The 17938-nt window shown below is 40.6% G+C and overlaps 1 protein-coding gene across 3 annotated transcripts in view; it reads left to right on the forward strand.

Moving 5' to 3' along the window:
• Positions 1 to 17938, forward strand: part of AFAP1 (actin filament associated protein 1) — a 122068-nt gene that overhangs the window by 24736 nt on the left and 79394 nt on the right. Inside the window, exon 1 of one of the 3 annotated variants that reach the window (XM_075499689.1) lies at positions 17344 to 17501. The exons of the other annotated variants lie outside the window; for them this stretch is intronic. The gene's annotated coding sequence lies outside the window, so the exon portion shown is untranslated. Of the gene's footprint in view, positions 1 to 17343; positions 17502 to 17938 lie in introns of those variants that run through there. 3 annotated transcript variants of the gene reach the window in all.

The following is a 17938-nucleotide window of genomic DNA, read 5'->3' on the forward strand; positions in this document are numbered from 1 at the left end:
TTGCTGCCGCTTTAGAAGTGGCTTTAGTACAAAAAAGGTTTTCTTTGAAGTACTGTGGAAATACCATTTCAAAGAAAACAAGACCAGCAAATGTCCAACTTTCTTTTTTCAGCTATCTTGTTAGAATACAGCACCGATATCTGTGGTTTTGCCCCTCTGGTGTAACATGCAAACTTTCAGTGACTTTTACAGTTCAATTACTTTTGGCAGACTTTGGTTCTCCATGTTAGACCCACGCACTTGTATAAACATAACTGGCTTCAAGCTGTGTTAAATATAATCACTTAGCTACAAAAACAAAAAACAGAGATAATGACTAAGATTAAGATTACACTTTTTATAAACATTTTTGGGCTGAAAATGATGATTTAGAGTGGCAATCACACCCTGCTTGCTAGTATTTTTCTCCTTTTGGTTCTTTAGGTCTTGCATCTTGTCCTGTTGTCATCCTCTTTCCCTTTGCTAAAAGTGCATTTTGCCTACTTTAAACCCCTCAGAAATAGATTCTGCCTAAGTTGTGTCTTAAAAAACATGCAGAGACCCATGACAACGGGAAATATAAAGCAAAAGCTGAAATGTGACACCACCACTCCTTAGGGAGATGAATACTGAATATTAAGTGAAGTCTTGAAGTTCCTCGTGCTGCTGCCTAAAAACAGCTTGATACGGGTGGTGAGAGTTAAAATCAAAATACGTTGTAGAAGGAACACAATCAGCAAAAGAATTCAAAGAATACATTTGCTTTATGTTGGTGTTTGAGAGTAAACATTTGTTCTACAGTCCAGTCAAATAAGAAGAAAAGAAACTAAAAAATAATTTCAAAAAAATCAGTGTGCAGGCAAAAAAACTTAAGTGATGGGACAGAAGAGGTTGCAGGTTTTATTTTTAAAGAGGATCTTGTGATGTTTGTTAAAAACACCTCCCTTCCACACAGTCCTCCAAAGCAATGGATCACTTCAGTCTTTGTTTGAAAGTTAAAAAAATTACCCAAAAGAAAAAAAAAACCTCCTCTGCTTTTTTGAAAACTGACACGGAAAGCATGGAAATGTTTTTCCTTACAAATGAGGTCAAAACAGCCTCATCACTCCCCCGGCACTCCTCAACCTTGAACTCTCTAAAAGACGCTTCCTGAAATTCAGAAAACCCAGTTGCACATTACACGAACATCACAAGCTGTAATAAGAATTTAACTTGCTTTATATCTGTCTTTGTAATTCCAGCCTTTAGTTTAGACAAAAAAATAACTGTGCCAAACAGTAATATTAAGCCTTACCTCCCATCAAGCTGCAGCTCTGGGACTGCTCAGGCTCCAGGAAGGACTGAAGGACATGAATTAGCTGCCTCTTCTTCTGCAGACTTGACTGCTACACTTGCCCAGGTGTGAAGTTGTCTAGTTCACTTCCCGAACACGCTTTAAAACCTCTGAACGGAGCTTGGTGCTGCTTTCAGTATAGGCAGGCAGGTTGACATGAGCAGATAAGCTAATAGCTGAGCGGGCGTTGATGCGGGCTGCTATTCTTGCCACTTCCCCGTGAGGATGGGGCCAAGCTACAGATGAGTTGTTACTCTCCCTGTGCATTTCCAGAATTTCCTATATGTGCCTGAAAGGACGTGGTGAACCTACGGAGATGTGCTCCCAGAAGCTCTTGCAAAACCCATCTGGAAAGGCAAGAGGTATCTTACGTATACTTGATAGACCTCCCACACCTGAACCGGGTTAGTCCTTTGAGCAATAAAGCAGATGTTCTTGCAGCAAAAGACATGTTTTAGCAGATATTTAAGTATGAGTTTCATGATGATTGGTTGGTTGATTATATGGAAGTTATTAACTACTGAACAGCCTCTAAAGATTTGTTTTAACTGTAAAACTCACAGAGAATGTCACTGAAACATTCTGAGTAAGAATAAAAAAAAATATTTGAGGATCCTTTCTAGCTGTTTGTACAACCTGGGTATAAATTCAATTGTAAGTTACATTATTTTCTTCTCAAAGGATAAAAATACTCCAAATTTCATAGTAATATAGCTGAATTTTTGAGAAGTCCAAAGGGTCATTTTCTCTGTGATCTAATTTGCTCTGTTGACAAAGAGGAAAGCATGTGGTTAATATTACTAGAGAAAGTACACACTTCTATTGATGGCACTGCTTTAGTTTACTTGGTTTTGGAAGACATGGATTTACTTAGGGAAAATCCAGATGCAGACGATTAGATGAAAGGGAAAACTACCAAAAACAATAGGATGAGACTAAATCTGTGGAGCCACCATAATATATCTGCGTATCTGGATCGCTCTTTTCTCATAATGAGTAACAGGACCCGGAAACCCTTTAACATATGTTACATTCACAGTGAATCAACCCACGGTTTTACTCATATCCTTTTTATACTTTTATAAAACAAAATTTGGATCTGGTTCCAGCAGTTTAGAAACTTTTTATGGCAACTGAGTCAAAGAATTTGGCAGGTATTGCAGTTTGGAAGGCCACTGGAATGTTTTGCAAAAGCCATGCTAATGTCTTAGTAATAACGAGGTAAGAGTAATAAATTTTTCTGCATTGCAAAAAGTAGGATTCTTTCTAATTTTTATTTGAATATTTAGAGGCTATTCACTCTCTAGGAGATTCCTGTAGTTTTTCCCTTTGACATGATAGATGCTCTGTAAGGGTAACGCTGGAGGAGTCCATGGGGAGCCTTCTTACTTTTTCTTGTGTTTACATGGGGATGGATGGTTTGATTTGATTTGGCAGAGATGGACTGCACTGTTTTGTTAATATCTTTGTTTAGAAAGCTTTGTTTAGAAATGATTGCAAAAATTTATGGTCTCTTTACTTATAAAATTAGAAAAAATAATGATAAATTTGTACTGGTTTTCTAATCCCAAACTTAGTTTTTCAGGGAAGTAACCAAGAGACAGTGTAGGACAGAGTTTGCTTGTTTAATATAAGGGTCAAGAAGGTACGTAGTGCTCCCTGGAAATTGTGGGAGTGTAATAACATCAAAAAAACTCACCACTCTTCCTTAAATATTTAAATGTCAATGTGAACCACCATGTCCAAACGTTTAATGTGGCCTACATGATTTTGACATAAATAACATGATGTTTTTTCTATTAAATTTGCTCCCTAGCTTTTTTCGGTATGTGTGTTTTTTGGCAGTAAGTATTAACAATTCCCGACAAGCAGAATCTGTCACTGATGCTGCACTTTTCCAGAAGCGCTGAGATGAGGAATGAAAGAACACACAAATGCAAAGGGTCAAGGAACTGATTTCTTGCTGCCACTGTGTTGTGCTAAGGATTTTAGGAATATAGCTGGATCTTCTTGTAGACAGCAGTAAAGCAAGGAGTAAATGCATCAATGTTAACAAAATATTAAGTGTTTTAAATCAGTGTGTTAGAAGTGTTGGTTTATTTATTCCATGATACCAGCTAATGTGGCACCTGAGGGCCTATTTGTACAGGAGCCGTTGGATAATTTCATATCTGTAGAAGTTACAGTATCAGTAGGTTGGCTCTGGTGTCCTTTCTGAGAAGCAGACTGTGTTAAACGTTTGATGTGATGGTTTGAAGGGGCATGTTGGCAGTCTGACCACTTCTTGCTTTAATCAGAGGACTTCAACGTACTGCAGCGCTTGTGAAAAGAAGGTGGCAATGTGTTAGTGTTTTCATGAAGAACTGAGACTAAAATGTTGCAGTCTAAATTTCCAGCCTCCCCTATCTGATCACTGAAAACACTGGCTCCTGATTTATGGAGGAATAAATCTTGGAAACCACCAGGAACGCAGCAGCGTTATTCCATCTTTACATCAGTTTAAGTGGAGCTGGAGTTATACTGAATTCTTGTCTTGTACCCACCCCAAGGGTCACTCCTTACTAGCAGTAGAGACACAATCCTTTTTTGGCTCTGTTAGACCTTGAGACTCAACAAAAACCCTGAAATTTTGATTTCCTTGCCATCTAGTACCTGTCATATATATGCCACTGGGACACATGCAAGATGTCTTTGGGGTTTAATATACCTTCCCGTATACTGCCATGATTAAAATACACTTGTGGCATTCTGGTGTGCAGAGCAGGCATCCCGTCTGCTGGGGACAGCAAAGGTGGGCAATGGGGACGTGTTTCATAAGCAACAAATGTGTATAAACATAACTATGCAAAAAAGAGGAACGGTTTCTCCTTCTGTTACTTACAATTAACAGAGTTTTAGGGAAAGCCAATATTTGTTCAGCATATTCGTATTTTGTCATAAATTGTTAACGCCTTTAGTCCAGGTATGCTCATAAGTGATTAATTTATCACTTTTTTGTACTCTTCTGTGTCTCCATCAGTTGCTCCTTTCTGTGAGCACGTTTATTTGCAGGATAGAAAGCACGTTATCATTGCAGCATTAAGAAGGGAATAGGTCCAAAAATAGCAAGAGACTTTCATAAATTTGAAACAAAAAAGTTAGGGAAAACAGAAGAGAAAGCAGTCTTAGACTAACCTTTAGTGTTTAAAGAAAGCTGTATTTACTTCAAAACCTGTCATTTAAAATATATAATAGTAGATCATCATGCAGTTCTCTTTGTTTTTGTTGTATTTTTAGTTTTGATTACTCTCTTTTTGGTGCCATATAATCTTCAGTTATTTTAACTAGCACTCACATCATAAACAATCTGTACAGGTTTTTCATTCTTGCAATTCATATTTACCAAATACTGCTTTTTCTGTTAAAACAGTTTGCTCATGAATTATTTACTTGTATCAAAACAGAATGTGAAATAGTTGGTGTACTTTTTCAGTAGATGCTCAAGAATGAGAAAGGAAAGTTGGACCACACAGCCACCATTGGGAACTGTTACAATTATTATCCTGTATTACAACTTGGTTTTACTGAATATCTTTTTGATTGGCCACCAAGCCTTTCCTGGACTTTTAAGATATGAAATTTGAGTCAGGCCTGTCATTTGAAAGATTATAGTCAAAATTTGGAATTAAGATTACCATTTCATGTATGTTTGACTTCATGGCAATTCTAATTTTTAGACTATCCTTTAAACCAATAAATCTACTATTTAGTTCAGACCGTTGCCAAATAAATGGTTTCTGCTAGCCTGGCTAAGAACTTTTTCCTTTTTTCTCTCTGAATACAAAGATGAGTATCCAGTTAGTGTCCATTTGAAGGGACTCAGTTAGTAATTGGATATGTAGGACTGTTCATCTTTAGGTTATTAGTTGAAACCCAGCCAACCTCCAAGTCATTAACATGGCTGAGGCCATTTGTAGCTAGTGTGAAATGAGCTGGAATTCTCATCCAGTTATTGATAGGCATCTGTAGTAAAATGCTTTTGCTGCAACTGGCGCAGAACTATCTAGCGGGTATAATTAAGTACATAAATAACAAAATAATGCAACTTCCTAGGATGTGAAAAGTTTTTTACCTGGAAAAATTTTTCTCCGTATCGTGTTTGAGGTCTGTTGGTGGAGTGTCTTTGGAGTTTTCCTTTATGTTATCATGCTATAGCTGCTGGGCTTTTAGAAAGAAGACTTCAGTTTTCACGACTGAGGTACATTTCAGACACAGTAGAATAACCCTCACTATAATTACTGTCTATGCCTGAATGAAACCTTGAGATGAATGTAATTTTGATCCAAAATGGAATCAGAATATAAGAACTGACTCTCTCCTTACACTAAAATAAATACTAGAGGCAGATGAGAGTATATGTGGAAAAAACCAACCTGAGCATCCAATCCTGCAAGTAGTGTTACTCTCTTCTTAGCTATAATAAAATCTCAGTTAATTTCACCCCATTTTGCAATTTTTTGGGTATTAGCGTAGTGAAAATAATAGAAGTATTGCCAATATGCTATAGCTGTCAGCAAACGTTACTGAGGCCTGTGGCTCTTCGAGGACATGAGCCTTCTGCAGAAAGATCTCTGTGTAACTCACAGCCCATCACTGGCATTCAGTTAAATGAACTTAAACAGATTAAACTGAAAAAACCCCACACATTTGCCAGTGTAGTTGCAAAAATGGAGAATTAAATGTCTTCTGAAGTTTAGACCAATTAACAGGATGGGATCTTTTACAGCCATGTAAAGGTTACAGACGGTAGCGGGAAAAATTGATTTACAAATTGGATGCGTCTTTCGTTCAGCTTCCAGAGAAATTTTTACATACAGATACAGTCTAATAGCAGTGATGTAGAGACAGCATATTAAGCCGGGGGACAGTCTGTGGTGTGCGATGGGAGGACTGAACCACATGAAAGGGTCTTGCAGCAGTTTTCAACCACCAAGACTAGAGGAGATGGGGAAAACCTATAGCACCAAGCACTGCCTCCTTCCTTGACTGAGCAGGAGCAGTGCTGGGACAGTGGAGAAGGGTTTCAGCTCCCCAGCCTCAGCCTTTTCCTGGCGTGTGAGGGAGGGGCAGGCCGTGCTGCCCGGTGCGGTTTAGTCCCGGGCTGGGGAGGGGAGGATGGGGAGTTTTGCCCGGCTCCAGCTCCGGGCAGCACCTGAAGGCCTCAGGCTCCCCGGGCCAGCACTTCCCGCTCCTGGGGGAGAAGTGCAGACGTGCTGGATTTGCTCAAGGTGTGAGTACTGTGCTGATATATTTGGTACATTAGCTGTCCTGGGGGGGACGGGGTGACTACAGAAAAGAATGGGAACGAATCTCTGTCAGCGTGTGTCCTGCTGCACTCGGAGGAAGGGATGCCTTCCTGCCAGAGTATGTACCAGCCCTCTGAGGACCCAAGAGAAGGGTTTACTCTCTGAGTAACTGAGTCCAGAAGGAGCATGGGCTGAAACTAGTGACTAGTTCCATGCATTCAGGTAATTATGCATGTGTCTGGTGTATTTTGCTTAGTATCTTGTAGCAGCAAACCTTAACAGAGAGTAAAGATGAAGATTCCCCAGCTGCCACTCACCCACCAGCAGTTGTCCCGCAAAACATCTCAGGTCTAATTCTATTTCTAATTTGAAACTATGTTTTTCACTTTTAGAAACCTTTTTTTTTCCTTTTTCCTTAACTACTTCAGGAGCAGGATAAAAGCAAGCGCTGGCCCTGCAGCAGGAAGGGTGGTTTCAAGGCACGGCTTTGTCTGTGGACGCGTGGGCTCGTGTCTGTGGACACAGAGGGCTCCAAGGGGTCTGTAGGAGAGAGGCTCAGACCCTGGCAGTTGTTTTGTGCCTCAGGAGATGCAATCTGTACCAGGATCAGGCCTGTAGTTTCCAACAGACAGAGGCCTAATGGAACACTGCTAGCAGGAAATATTTAATAAAAAATTAGAAATCAGTTCCATGAAGACAGCTCCTAATTTTCTGTATCTCCATGTTAGCAAAACGTTCTCTTAAAATAAGAGTGACCTGCTGAACGGCTTCTGGCACAAAATTTAACTGCCCTCTCTCATAAATTTTCGAACTAAATTCAGGGCAGTACAATTGAACAAATATTGGAGGAATGCGCTTTTTAAATATAAATGGGTTTTGTGATTAAACCTATCAAAAGATTGCATTCTTGACTTCAGAGTAAGACATGAGCAAGCAGAACAAAAAGCAGTTGGAAATTGAGTAGCTGCAGAGTCATTGTAAGATTAAAGTCAGCAGCCCTGAAGATTACAGCACCTGACTGGATTGCTTTCCTAGTGACTTGGTTGGATTCGTGATGGATGCACCAGATCTAACAGTCGTGCAGCTGTAGGGTGAGATGGCTCTTACTCAAGGAAGAGGAATCCTTCCTTTTGCACTGAATCGAGGCACCCTGCAACTGCTCAGTCTAGTCCGTGACGCAGGGAAAAGCCAGAAACCTGCAGCAGAAAGTGGGGGACAGAGCAGCTCCATCTTTTCCCAGCAGCCCACAATCACGCTGGAGTAGGAGCGAGAAGAAATGGCATTTTTAGTTAGATGTGCCGTAGGAAGATGATTCAAGTTAACTTTTGGGTTTGCTGTAGGTTCTGCAGATCTGGGCAGAGCGACGTTTCCCACATGCCTGAAAGAAAGAGAAGGCTTTTTAGGGCTGTATCTTTTGTTATAATTGTCTCTTTGATGTAACGGGCATTTTTTTTTCACATTAAACCATGTAAAAGTAGTACATTATGGTATTGGCACTAATACTATGTCCAAATAAATGTTTTTATTTTATTTAGAAAATGTTCCAAACCAAAGGCAAAATGCCCCAAATTAGCTTAAAAAAAATAGAACCCAAAGAAAAAATTGTCCCCGGGATAAAGCCCAGCTCTGGGAACAGAGAGAATTAGATTATCTTCCTAACTGGCACCAGCTCCTGCACAGCGTATGGCAAATTAGTTAGGTCAGACTTTAGCTCTAGTGTTTACGATTAAATGGAGAGGCTCTGGTTTCCAAACATGTTAATATATAATGATATTTTAACTGATATTAGGGGCCAGTTCTTAAAAGTGCTGAAAACTTTGAACTTTTGGGGAATTTAAAAATGAATCAAAAAGATATATAAAATAGTGATGTAAAGACATAGACTTCAGTATCTTTCTATTTACTAAATTACCTAAAGGTATTGTAATGCCAAAAATTAATAGGCATTTGAAAAGAATGAATTGCATTGCTGTTAAAAAGGCACAAACCAGCCAAAAATAATACCACAATGTTCATTTTTTACCCTCCAAAAATAAATAACTTCTGTTCATTATAAACACTACAATTAGGGAGGTAGTGCAAGTTACAAAATCTTCTATTTACTTTGTTTTGAAGTAGATTGAAATTGATTTCTGCTTCAGAACAAAAGTTTAGAGGAGAAAAAAAAGAAGTTTCTTATGACAGACAATTTTAATTTACTTCTAATGAATCTGACTCATAGCATACTCATTCTTCTGGGGTCTTATTGGAAACTGCCTGAGCAGAAAGTTCATTTTTCCTGAAAAGTCACACTTCCTTCTGGATGTGAGTAATAACGTGTGTATGTTTATGTAGTAAAAAAATTCTTTTTTTTTTTTTTTAACTAAATAAAAGACCTCTCCAAATACATGAGGCTGCCAAGAAGCAGATATTTGCTGGTAACCTACATGGTAAGTTTCCAGAGCATCTTTTTCTAACATTTAATACTGTATTATTCTGAGGTGAAATAAAATGTTCTTGTGCCTTGAAGGCATGAAGAAATGGCTCTGGAGCACTGGCTATAAATGAGGGGACCTTCTGACTATATCTAAGTAGCTCCAGTTGGTGGGACCTTATATTTTGGCTTCATAAAAGACTTCTGAACAGGTCTTTGGTTCTCGGAGGGGGCCTCTTGCCACCCCGCATGATCCTGCCTTTTATGCTTGGCATGTTGCAAATCTCTCCTTGGTGTGGCAACTTCTCATGGACTTTAGGAGAAAAAAGAAGGATGCTCAAAGAAGTGCAGAAGATCACCTTCTCCTTGTCACAGCATGCAATTCCTGCTGAGGAAATGGTCATCTAACCGCTGACAGCCTCCTCCTCCTCGTGTACCAAGACATACCTCCATCAGAGTGGGATGTAAGGCTGAATTCAAATGATGCTGAAGCTCCTAAAGACCCTTGGCTGTGATCTGATATGTATGTACTTACATACAACTGTCTTACACTGGAGGGTCTCACAACTGCTCAGTTAACAGGAATGTGATGTTACAAACTGGGAAACTGTATTTCTGGGCTGCAGCTCCTTTTCTTCCATCCCTGTTGGTGCCACGGTGAAGCTGGTGTCTATTGCATGCAGTTCAGCATCTCTTTTTTGCGAAGAGCATAGCTGAATGGCTATACTCCCACCAGGCTACTACATAAATGTTCATCAAAATTACACTGTACCTGCTTTAATGCACCTAAATCCTACTATAGAGCAGACTTCTGGTTTCAAGAACACAGCATATTCTTTTACAATGCCAAAATAAATAGGGGGTAGGAGAAAGGGATGAAACAGAGCTAACGAGGATTTTCTGCTGAGTGAATGTTTGGATTGTAAACTCTACAGGGGTTTGGACTGTATCCACACTTGTGTTCTGAGAAGGCTGATCTCACTACCAGTGTCCAACAATAAATAAGGTTTTGCAAAGAGAATAAATAAAGTTTTGCAAAGAGAGATAAGGCTGAAGCCTGTCCAAAGCCAAAAGGCAGCAAAGAGGCTCATTAAGAAGTGAAGAATCTATAAGAAAACACAAGGATGCAAATGCCTTTGGAAAACATGTGCATATTAGAAAAGAACTTCATAGAATTAAGTGAAACAAAATAATAAACAAATAAACTATGACCCAGACTATTCCGCGCGCTCAGCTTCCCCTTTGTCTTCTCTGCTGATTCACTGGCCCCAGGGCATGCTCCAAGTGCAGGGGCAGAAAGAGGGACAGATAGTGATGATGGAATCGAATACTGCTAAGATGCTCCCAAAGCAAATGCAACACTTTCCTCCTATCTGCCCTTGTCTGAGTGCACTATTGCCAGAGATCCACCCCATCTAACAAATGCACAAAAAGAGGATGCCTCACCCCGTCTGTTTGGTGGTCTTGGCATAACCTGCCCTTCTGGGAAGTTTCTTCTTAACCCCTGAGAAATAAATAACCCTGTTTGATCTTTGTCCTACCCAGTGATCCAGAATTATTAGCAAAAAATATGTTCCTTGCATCCTTGCTAATATTCATACTTTTCATGTGGAAAATTTTGTTTAATTTCCTTTTATCTGTTTGTGTCTTTCAGTATGTCTGTCTTCCTGCTGTTTAATTATTAAGAGGAGTAAAGAGAACCGCAGTGTCCTGTTTTACATCATTATCTTTACACTTTTTCCTTTCCTAAGGCAAATGGATTATGTTTTTGGGTTTTCTCTGAAGCAAGTCTGCCTGATCTTTTAATCATCTATATGTGGGTTCTGTGAGCAGCATGTAGCATTATAAAAATTAGTGTTGTTTCTGTCCCACTGTTGATACATTCCCTGTTCTGTTGCTGGTCGTGGTACATGAAGTAGATGTGTTCACTGAATTTTCCTTTGTGTCGCACGGGATGGAGTGTGGAATCAAGATGGCACGGACAGAAGAGGATGGGGAGGTGCTGCAGGGCACATTGGGAGGGTGTCACTAGGAAGTGACATGGCACTCTCTCCTCCATGTGGGCCATGCTGGGGAAGAGCAGGAGGGAATGGCAGGGGAGCCCACAGCTGGCCGAGCTGGTGGGAATGGGCATTTCTTGGGTTCTGCGTCAGCTCATGGGTGAATGCTGGGAACACCCTTTCCCAGCAGCATCAGGCAAGCCCACAGTTAAGGCACCCTGTACGAAAGTGTTGTGTAGAGAGCAGCTTTTCAGAGCTCCTTCCTAAACCTTCTTCCCAATTTTCCGCTTCCCAGACTTTTCATTTTTCAGGTTTCTACCATCTGTACTGCCTCAGTCTTTTTCTTTTATTTGTTTTTACTCTCCTTAAATTTCTTATGTTACTTAGCTTCATATTGTTTACTTTTAAGTGGGAAAGGCTTGAAGGTATATATTTATTTGTTCATTTGGAAAAACTTCACCATTATTTAGACCGCCTAGAAGATTAAACCCTGCCAGGGTACCAGTGACTCTTCCTGTGTCCTTTACTCAAAGGAATATACTGTAAAGGAGGATGAATAGCAACTTCTTTTCTTCTAATGCAGGGAAAGTTAGAAATGACTGAACAAGTAAGACGGGTATGTTTGGTTGCTTACTGGAAGACCTTTGAGATCATACTCTGATTTTCTCCATTTCCAGCACGTTTTCTTATTGTCATGCTTTCAGATTTGTATGGTTGTGAAACCACTAAACTGCTAGATAGCATATGCAATAATTCTTATGTTGCTTTCATATGTGTGTATTAAAAAGCATAGTATAATGATATCTAACTCTAATGTAGCATCTTTCTTTAGCAGATATCAAGGCTCAAAACAAAGGGGATTAAAATTATTATCTTTACCTCCAATGATGGGGGACCTGGAGGCTAGAGGGGAGATACCAGTTGCTTCAGTGCATCTCACGGGTCCATGAAGAACCAGAAGCTGGTCTACTGAGTCCTCTAGACCTTCTTTTTAGTCCTCTATTTTTTGGGGAGCAAAGGTGTTGGGGCACAGCATATCATTTGACTACTTCCTAGGCTTTCTGCACAGACTTTGCAGCCAGGATTGTGCCTTCTCTAAATAGGTTTTTGAGTTGAAGCAAAGCTGTTTGCCCCAGTGTTTGGCTGAAGGGTGCGTATTCCGTAACTTACACTTGAATAGGTGCCCATCTCTAACTTACACTGGGGGAGGTGTTTGCTGTGGTAGTCCTCAAATGCAAATCAGAGTATATGGGCCTTGAAAGACACTCCCTGACAAAATGTTATTTTCCAAACTTGAGATATTTTCTGAAAAATTCTGTCTGACTGTGGTAATTGCCAAAGAGCAGTGTTTTTGAGGCACTGTTGCTGAACCTAAAATTTATGTCAAGTGCTAAGTGAACCCTTTTCTTTTTGCTTTTAATTTGAAGCTCTGCTGACAGCACTGCTCCATTGATCAGCTGCATGGATCATTGAACTGTGGCCTCACTGAGCACGCTTTGGGAAACTGCTACCAGAGCTCGGAAGAGTGATATTAGCTCATGATTTGCTACACTTAAGTAGTGTTCCCGAAGGACCAGGGTACTGGACTGAGTTTTCAGAGCTCTGAATTAATCTCTGGCTTTGCCATTCATTTTTGTAGTGGTCTTGGGCAATTGCTTTTCTCCACAGTCACTTAGTTGTTGCTCTTTTTACCTTAAAGAAAGATAATTGGTAAAAGACTTGATGAGGCTATGGAGAAACTACAATCCTCAAGTTCCACTTTGCTGTCTGAAGCTGGGCTTTTATGCATTGTTTTTTCTTCCATAAAGTGAAGATATCAACACTCCAATCTGAAACGTCCTAAGCTGGGAAGCTTAATGAATATTCATGCCGTGGTCTGAAGAATAAGTGCAGAAGAATTTTCCAAATAATAATCACACCTGCTGACTTTTATTCCAAGCCCCCTTGCACCCTTGCTCTTTCATTATTTCAAAATATAGTCTCCCTGTGCCGCAGCACTGAGACCATCGCTTGGAATTTTATAATGAACATTTCAGAATTGTGCATGTGGTTTGCTTGAATATGATGACAATTTTCACCTCTTGTTTTACTTCTCCATGTTCTTCTTGTTTCAGACTTGTAGGCTAAGCAGGTACAGTGGGATACAGTTTCACCGTAGCCTGTGAAATAATTTTTGTCAGTGTCACCGTGTCAGAGAATTACACTATCCACATATGGCCAGGCTGTGCCCTGGCACGTGCAGCAATCAGTTGGTGGCATTGGTAGAGGAGATGTATTGGCATGGTTGAGCATTTTTACTCTGAAGCATTTATTCTTTCTCAGTATGGGAGGGTAAAAAGTGAAATCCGAGTCGTTTTAATTAATCCATGCTGCAAATGATCTCTGGCTTGGCTTGAAATCCAATCCTCTTCCTCACTACTCCTGGACTTAGGTAAGCCGTTTGCCTGCAGGCTAGTGCAAGCCAGGAATGTAGATCTGGGGGCCCAACGTGGCCTGTGATTGTCCTCCCAGGCAGGACTCCTGGGATTCGGTGAGGAGCACTGTATACTGAAATGGGGTGTCCCTCTGAGCCCGCACCTCCCCGTTTGGCAGCGGCACAGCATCCTTCTGCTCCATGTCAGGCTAATTAGGTGAGGGGCCCCGGGGGCTGAGCGCGCTGCCAGGATGGCTGTCAGCGTCTGACTTCTCGCCAGCCATCTGAGGCAGTTTGGCGTTAGAGATTGAGGAGAGGCTGGAAACTAGAAAATCATGAACGCTTACATGGTTCTGCCATCATCATCATCGTTATTATTATTTATTAGCATCTGCACATCTGGTCAAGCCATGCTGCAGCATGCACAGAGGCATCTCCTGCCATTCATGGGGCTGTGGCCCTGGGACAGCCCTGTAATGTCAGGGAAACCTGCAAAGTGGTGTAGAAGTTTATTAATAAAATAAAATATTATTGAAGTTATCAATACTGTAATAGTAAATTCTATATGCTTTGAATGATTTTTTCTAATTCTCTAATACAAATATGTAATCATTTACTACATAGGGGTTTGGGCTCTTATAAGGTTTAAGGAAAGCTTATCTCTTTTTCAAAAAGTCCTTAAGGACTTCCCACTGCATCCAGGTCTCATGATTTAGATCCACATTTTAATTCAAAAGCCAAAGACAAAAATAGACAACACTGTCAGAAAAGGATAAAATTAGTCAGATTATCTTGAGAGGGCCACAGCTTGATTTGGTTTTCAGATGTGCTAAGGGTTAGATTATCTCAGCAGCCATTGACATTGGGAGAATTTTGCCATTAATGGGAATCATTAGACAAATGCTGTTTGGATCTGAGATTGCATCTCAAACATTCAGTGTTACACATTCAACGTGGATATATTTGGTCTATAGGGCTAATTTGATGCTATAGCACAGAAATGATGCTGACACCAAATTTGTGGGTTTAGAGAAGTGCAGAACGTGCAATTTTCCTCATCTTTTGCTGGTGTTCCCAGGAGGGAAATGTCAGGTATTCCTGCTGTAGGATGTGCACAGAACTGCTCCAGCATGCAGTGTGGATGGGACACCAGCCCTCGATGTGTCCTGTCTCTCCTTGTGATATGTCAGGAAATGGGACAGTGAAGACCACCTGATTCTTTCATACTGAGATCCCCCCCTATTGCCTCATACTAGGATAAAAGGGATTTCTAAACAGCCTGAATTTGGGACTACAGCCCCATGGAGCTCCACGGAGTGTGAATTTAGGTACAAGTAGATCTATGATGGTGTTCCACCATAAAGTTACTCTACCATAACTAGGTACTGCACCTAAAAACTGTATCCATCCCCTGCTCCGGTCCGTCCTGTGGCTGCACAAACACGAGTACCAGCCCAGAGCAGAGGCAGCAGTGACAGCCTGGGAAGGGTACGTGCGGCTGCTCCCTTTGGAGGCAGCGCTGCGTGATGATCTGTGAAGGTCACTGGGGTGCTAAGCCTGCCTCAGTTTCCCAGCTGTAAACCAGAGAGTGCTACTCTGTAAAACCCAAAGGGTGGTAGGAAAATGAAATGGTTAATCGGTCTACAGTGCCTTGAGAATGTAAATTACTTTCTAAAAGTTATGTGATGATATTTGCTCTCCTGCTTCTCTCACTTGAAAAATTGCAAAGGCTTTTTTTAGAACCCATGCCTTCCTCATAATTCATTTCTTGATTTGGCTATTAGTCAGTTTTCATCAGTTTACCATCTGGAATGAAAAGAAACTGTAAGCTGATTTTTGCCTTCCTTTGTATGTCTCTTAAGAGAAATTGGGGGCAAAAAAGTGTAATCATGGGAAAACAGATTAAAGCAGCATAGAAGAGAAAAAAACCTCTTTACTGGAAATGCATGTTTGCATCTTTCCTATAAACAAACTATTTAACTAAGATAAACCTTTTTGGTTTTCTTCAAGGAATACTGTTAAGGTTCATGGGCTCCAAATGACCCATGCCTCTTTTGTTTTTCTTCTCATGCTCCCTCCTATTCATGGGACAACCTTGCCTTTTTGAAGCACCTTTCTGCCATTCTCAAACGCTCCAAAACAAAGGCTTATTTAAATAGTTTCCATTTTTCCACTGGACTTTTCTGCCTCTTGCCAATTGTCTGTCGTTGTCTTGCTGCTAGGAGGTGAAGGAGGTCATCTTGCATTATTTTATTGCTAATGTGTATATATGTCGTGAGCCTCTCCAAATAGGGGAACAGAACTGGAAAGGACTAGGACATGATGGAACACTTTATCCTTTCTTATATTTTTTTTTAGTTTTAGCAGCTTATTCACTATAACCATGGTGCTCAAAGTATAGCTTATGAAAAAAAAATGGTTGCAAACTTTCTTCTTAGAAGTTTCTTCACTGCATTTTCAAACTGCTTTCGACAGGCAGGAAGGGGTTTGTTTTGGGGTTTTTTTTTTTCAGATAGGTACATTTCTCTAGAATTCCCCTAAAAACTATCAAAGTGGATTTGACTGCTGGCTTTCTTATTGTAAATAGTTTCTAACTCAAATGGTGAAAAGTACACATAGGGTAAATCATTTTTACTAGGAGGCTTTTAAAAATATTCAATTTGATAAAGTTTCTATAAGCAGTTTCCAGCGTGTCTTACATGGGAAAGAAGAGAACAGATTTCTATCTCAGAGTTTTTCCCCTGAAGCCTGTGAAATTAGTCCTTCTCTAAAACCAGCATGTTGCAATTTATAGATAGGGAATACCTCTTTGAGACTTTCTCTGGATTAAAGGCTGCAGAATTAAGATTTGTATGAGCATGCTAACGTCAAGGACTTTATGGCAGTATATACTTGATTATTCTCACATTTCTGCTTTTCTTCACACAGTGCAAATCAGATGCAAATAGGAAACTGTTAGGAATAAATGATGGAATGATAAAATGCAATTTTAGTTGTTTCCTTAATGTCCATGATTGGCGAACAGCCCCTAGAGATTGGGCTAGGAGATGTAATTTATACAAGCAAGACCAGCCCTGAGTTTTCTGTACATTTGCTTGTGAAAGACCTTTTTATGTTCTTTGAATGAGATTTACACTTTATTAATTTACTTTTGAGCTCTGATGAAAGTGTACGGAGGGGAAGAAGAAGAAGGGAAAGCAAGGGAGCACAGACTAGGAAGAGGACGATTCGGTCCGATTTATTTCAGGGTCTGCAACTGCAAATGAAGCATTTTGGTCTCTCTTGATGAAGGAAGAATCCTGTCAGATTAGAGGCCACTGTTGCCCCATTTGAGTTGCAAAAAGGGTTGCATGTGTATCCTAATAATTATCTGCAATGCTAAGGAAGACAGATGTAGCATTAGCTTCTGATTGAAGCAACCACCGTATTAATTTTCAAGTGAGCAGCAGCAGAAGCAGATGGTGAGATGAGGCCAGGATGCAAATGTTTGCCATCGATAGCTTTTACCTTTGTGTAATGGCAGTGGCTGATGCCGGGCTGAGCTGGCGGGGCCCGATCGCTGCCCGGCCACACCAGCTGGTCCTTCCCCAGCCTGGCTGGAGAGGGATGCTGCACAGGGCTCATCTGCGCACGAATGCAGGCGTGACACGGCTTGTTTGTGCTGTGATGCAATGGGATAACTTTTATATAGAGTCAGCACATTTTTGATAATAACCGAGACCAACAGATGCAGCAGTCTGTGGTTTCCTAGTTAGGTTATGAGTCTGTGCAAAACAAAGGACATAAACCCAGGAAAATATGCAAACTTGCTATAAACTGAAATCCTTGCTGTTTTTTTTGTCTTGGGGGAGAGTGCTGGGTTTTTGCCTTTGAGATCTCAGTGGGAGGACATTTGGCAGTGCATCTTCTTTGTTACTCAGGAATACAGGAAGAACTGGGAAGCACCTTTTGGCAAATATTGTTAAACAAGCCATCCGGGACCTTATCCAGTGATACGAGGCACGAGATCGACGGCACACCCAGCCCTTGATGAAGCTCATGTTGATCAGGATATTCCCTCAGGTGTGACAGAAGACTGGTGAGGACAAATGGAGTCGCAGTGATCCTCCTAGTCATAAAATGTGGCTTCCTTGCCCAAGTGATATTGCTGAAGTATGCTCAGAGGTAGCTGTGTAATTTGAACAGAGGGTTTTGTTCCAGATCCAATGGTCCGTTTCTATCTTTATGGTATCCATCAGCTGATGCAAGCAGGCAGTCATGGGGAGAATATGATGAGGATATGTGTAAAGTGCATTTTTTCTCTCTCATGACCAGATATGAAGTTTTTAGACCGTAACAGTGAGAAGCTGGTGTTGCTTGTGCTGTTCAGTTCTGTGGCAGCACGTTATAAACGGTAAATTAGCTCATTGACCTCAAAAAATGGGCCCAGCCTCAGGATGAGTAAGACTATGGGCTGATACCTGTTACACTTCTCCTGGAATTATTTTTTTACCCCGGACTTTGCTGTCTTGGCTT

The sequence above is a fragment of the Mycteria americana genome, chromosome 4 (assembly GCF_035582795.1).
Source record: "Mycteria americana isolate JAX WOST 10 ecotype Jacksonville Zoo and Gardens chromosome 4, USCA_MyAme_1.0, whole genome shotgun sequence".
Classification (NCBI taxonomy): Eukaryota; Metazoa; Chordata; class Aves; order Ciconiiformes; family Ciconiidae; genus Mycteria; species Mycteria americana.